The sequence below is a fragment of the Penaeus japonicus genome, unplaced genomic scaffold (assembly GCF_977035675.1).
Source record: "Penaeus japonicus unplaced genomic scaffold, GWHDUDI00000001_assembly GWHDUDI00000017, whole genome shotgun sequence".
NCBI lineage: Eukaryota > Metazoa > Arthropoda > Malacostraca > Decapoda > Penaeidae > Penaeus > Penaeus japonicus.
Window position 1 is genome coordinate 6,935,621 of NW_028234419.1, and position 5,000 is coordinate 6,940,620.

The window sequence follows — 5,000 nt, forward strand, 5'->3', positions numbered from 1 at the left end:
TATCACCTATTATATCCAAAGTACCCTTTCAGTTGTATTTGCTGCAGCATATTTCATTAATACCATCATCATCAACATGTTAACCTATCCTCCCTTATCATTACCTATCAGGGAAGAAATAATTTGCCTAAAGTAATGCACTTCTCTTTTACAAACAGACTGTCACCCCTGCTAAGCTTTCCTGCCAGCCAGATGACTAAGATTTTTCTCTTTGCTCATATTTATCTTCCTTCTTGTCTCTTTCTTTATTTGATGGTATGCCTTTGCTTGTCTCTTTGACTGTTGACCTATCTATCTCTGTTTGTATCTGGTTCTCCCTTCTTCTCTATACACACATCTGTTTGTCAGTCCATTTATTTGTCTGTCTGTCTACCTGTCCATGTCTCCGTTTGTCTATGTACCAGTCTTCTACTATAAGGCATCCACTTGACAGACTCAATAAATCTCATACCTCATTTTAAAGACTATATTCTAACAATGTAGATAATATTCTAAATAAAAATTCGCAATGTTACTCTGCAAACTCAGGTCCTCTTTGAATATTAACCCATTGCGTACGGGTGTCAAGACATACATGTCGGCACCGATTAGGCCAACAATGCGCACATGATGCGACATCGGGATCTGTTGAAGCACACGCAGTCATAAAGTATTACGGCTGTAATGGCGCCAGGTCTAGAGCTACAGGGTTCCAAAGTCCAGCCTAAACTTGCATTTTATGATGGACTTAGGTAAAAATATTATTTAGGCTAGTCTAAGCTACCAGGAGGACAGAGAAAACCCTTTCCCCGTCCCTCTATTTTTCGCGGTTCCGCTAGTGCCTTGACGACCAGTTAGGTTGTTAGGTGCCCTGTAGGCAATGGGTTAATAGCAATCAATATTTGCTATGTGACTTTATAATGAGGATGTGGTCACTACACATTCTTAGCAAAATAATCCATATTATTGCTAAATCAATCTTTAGTATATTTATATAGAATCATCCCTATAATTTCCAGAGGCTCAGAGAATGACATAAAAAATCAGAGGTAGTGCCATAAGTTTTACAAACAAAAGAAAAGAGAGGGAGAGAGAGAAAAGAGAAAGAGAAAGAAAGAGAGAGAGAAAAAAAGATATATATAGATAGATAGAGAGAGAAAGAAATAGAAAGAGAGAAAGATAAATGAGAGAGAGAAGCGAAGAGAAGAAGAGAAGAAGAGAAGAAGAGAAGAAGAGAAGAAGAGAAGAGAGAGAGAGAGAGAGAGAGAGAGAGAGAGAGAGAGAGAGAGAGAGAGAGAGAGAGAGAGAGAGAGAGAGAGAGAGAGAGAGCAGAGAGAGTGAGAGAACAGAGAGAGTGAGAACAAAAATTCGCAATGTTACTCTGCAAACTCAGGTCCTCTTTGAATATTAACCCATTGCCTACCGGTGTCAAGACACACATGTCGGCACCGATTAGGCCGACAATGCGCACATGATGCAACATCAGGATTTGCTCACAGTTGAAGCGCACGCAATCATAAAGTATTACGGCTGTAATGGTGCCAGGTCTAGAGCTACAGGGTTCCAAAGTCCAGCCTAAACTTGCATTTTATGATGGACTTATGTAAAAATATTATTTAGGCTAGTCTTAGCTACCAGGAGGACAGAGAAAACCCTTTCCCCGTCCCTCTATTTTTTCGCGGTTCCGCTAGTGCCTTGACGACCAGTTAGATTGTTAGGCGCCCCGTTGGCAATGGGTTAATAGCAATCAATATTTGCTATGTGACTTTATAATGAGGATGTGGTCACTACACATTCTTAGCAAAATAATCCATATTATTGCTAAATCAATCTTTAGTATATTTATATAGAATCATCCCTATAATTTCCAGAGGCTCAGAAAATGACAAAAAATCAGAGGTAGTGCCATAAGTTTTACAAACAAAAGAAAAGAGAGAGAGAGAGAGAGAGAGAAAAGAGAAAGAGAAAGAAAGAGAGAGAGAAAAAAAAGAGATATATAGATAGAGAGAGAGAGAAAGAAATAGAAAGAGAGAAAGATAAATGAGAGAGAGAAGCGAAGAGAAGAAGAGAAGAAGAGAAGAAGAGAAGAAGAGAAGAAGAGAGAGAGAGAGAGAGAGAGAGAGAGAGAGAGAGAGAGAGAGAGAGAGAGAGAGAGAGAGAGAGAGAGAGAGAGAGAGAGAGAGAGAGAGAACAGAGAGAGTGAGAACAGAGATAGACAGGGAAAGAGAAAAAGAGAAAAAGGAAAGAGAGAGAGAGAAAAGAGATAGACAGATAGAGAGAAAAGAAATAGATAGATAGATGGATGGATAGAGAGAGAGAAAAAGAAGAGAAAGAGAGAAAAAAAGAATAACAAAGAGAAAAGGGAGATAGTGAAAAGAGAAAGAGACAAGACGGAGAGGAGAGAGAGAGAGAGAGAAAGAGAGAGAGAGAGAGAGAGAGAGAGAGAGAGAGAGAGAGAGAGAGAGAGAGAGAGAGAGAGAGAGAGAGAGAGAGAGAGAGAGGAAGAGAGAGAGAGAAGAGAGAGAGAGGAGAGAGAGAGAGAGAGAGAGAGAGAGAGAGAGAGAAAGAGAGAGAGAAAGAGAGAGAGAGAGAAAGAGGGAGAGAGAGAAAGAGGGAGAGAGAAAGAGAGAGAGAGAGAAAGAGAAAGAGAGAGAGAAAGAGAAAGAGAGAGAGAGAGAAAGAGAAAGAGAGAGAGAGAAAAAGAAAGAGAGAGAAAGAGAGAGAGAGAGAGAGAGAGAGAGAGAGAGAGAGCGAGAGAGAGAGAAGATGAGAGAGAGAAGAGAGAGAGAGGAGGGGGAGGGAGAGAGAGAAGAGAAGAGAAGAGAGAGAGAAAGAGGAAGAGAGAAGAAGAGAGAGAGAGAGATGGAGGGAGAGACAGAGAGAGAGAGGGAGAGGAGAGGGAAACGAGAGAGAGAGGGAAAGGAGAGAGAGAGAGAGAGAGAGAGAGAGAGAGAGAGAGAGAGAGAGAGAGAGAGAGGGAGAGAGAGAAAGAAAGAGGGAAAGAGGGAAAGAGAGAAAGAGGGAGAGAAAGATAAAAAAGACTGGGAGAAAAAAGAGAGAAAGAGAGAAAGAGGGAGAGAAAGAGAAAAAAGACTGGGAGAAAAAAGAGAGAGAGAAAGAGAAAAAAGGTAGGAGAAAAAAGAGAGAGACAGAAATAGAGAAAAAGGAGAAAAAGAGAAAAAATAGTGGGAGAAAAGAGAAAGAAAAATAGAGAGAGAGGGAGAGAGAGAGAGAGAGAGAGAGAGAGAGAGAGAGAGAGAGAGAGAGAGAGAGAGAGAGAGAGAGAGAGAGAGAGAGAGAGAGAGAGAGAGAGAGAGAGAAAGAGAAAAAAGGTAGGAGAAAAAAGAGAGAGACAGAAATAGAGAAAAAGGAGAAAAAGAGAAAGAAAAAGGGGAGAAGAGAGAGAGAGAGAGAGAGAGAGAGAGAGAGAGAGAGAGAGAGAGAGAGAGAGAGAGAGAGAGAGAGAGAGAGAGAGAGAGAGAGAGAGAGAGAGAGAAAGATAAATAGGGAGAGAGAGAGAAAGATAGAAAGGGACAGAGAGAGAAAGATAGAAAGGGACAGAGAGAGAGATAGAAAGGGACAGAGAGAGAAAAAAGAGAAAGAAAGAAAGAAAGAAAGAAAGAGAGAGAGAAAAGAGAAAAAGAGTAGGAGAAAAAAAGAGAAAAAGAGTAGGAGAAAAAAAGAGAGAAAGAGGAAAGAGAGAAAAAAAGAGTGGGAGAAAAGAGTGAGAGAGAGAGAGAAAAAGAGAGAAATAGTAAAAAGAGTGGGAGAGAAAAAAAGAGAGAGAGAAAAGAGAGAAAAGAGAGGGGAAGAGAGAGAGAGAGAGAGAGAGAGAGAGAGAGAGAGAGAGAGAGAGAGAGAGAGAGAGAGAGAGAGAGAGAGAGAGAGAGAGAGAGAGAGAGAGAGAGAGAGAGAGAGAGAGAGAGAGAGGGGGGATAGAAGAGAGAGAAAGAAGAATAGAAGAGAGTGAAGTATAGACAAAAGAGAAAACAGATAAACAGATTGATAGATAGAGAGAGAGGGGAATAGAAAAGAGTAAGAGAGAAGAGAGGGAGCGAAAAAGAGAGAAAAAAAGAGAGAAAGAGAAAAAGGGAGAAAGAGAGAAAGAGAGAAAAAGAAAGCAAGAGAAAGAAAGAGAAAAAAAGAAGGAGAAAGAGAGAAAGAGAAAGAGAGGGAGGGGGAGAGAGAGAAAGAGAGAGAGAGAGAATATTGAGAGAGATGTTGGTGTTAGTAGTGCATTTATACAAGCACTGTCCATTATCATTTTATTGTCATCTTTATTTTTTACAGTCCTTAGTCACCATGGAGGCAAACTAGGCCTACCTTACCTTAAGTGTATTTACAACATTCCTTAAATTTTGGAAATGAAGTTTGTTCTTATTATATTTATAAAAGAGGGCACTAGTTTCTATGTACAACTGTGAAAACAGGCATTTTCACAGAAACAAAATCAAGCTTTGTTAAACTCTTACAGATAACATACTAACAATATACAATCAATAGAATGGAAGACCAATATATATATATATATATATATACATATATATAATTTTAAGTGAGATAGGAGAGACCATCATAAAGAGAAAGAATAATTGAAAGAGAAAAGAATGTCAGAACCAGCCATAACGGAGTAAACACAAAACCATAAATATTTTTGGTAGAGAATGTTTCCTCATTCCTAAGCAAGAATGTATCTTGTATCACATATTTTCTGGCATCTGAGATGTGGCAGAAATCTAAGATCCTTACACTAAGCTAATCATTCATCTATAATATGTCTGGTGGTCTAAGTATGGTAAGTATCCTTGCATTCATAAAACAAATTCATTCATTGCCAATTCTCTCATGGATCAAAATTAGAGCTATACCAATTTTTTTTTCCTTTTTCTGATAATGATATCGAAAAACAGGACACAGTGACAACCATACTAATTTGAAGAGGTTTAACTATAATAAATATAAACCAACATCCAGAGTAGGAGATCAAGGATATCAGAATTCCAAATCTATAACGTCTCAAA

The 5,000-nt window shown here is 39.1% G+C and overlaps 1 protein-coding gene across 14 annotated transcripts in view; it reads right to left on the reverse strand.

Moving 5' to 3' along the window:
- Positions 1-5,000, reverse strand: part of LOC122260578 (uncharacterized) — a 45,123-nt gene that overhangs the window by 35,356 nt on the left and 4,767 nt on the right. The window lies entirely within an intron of this gene.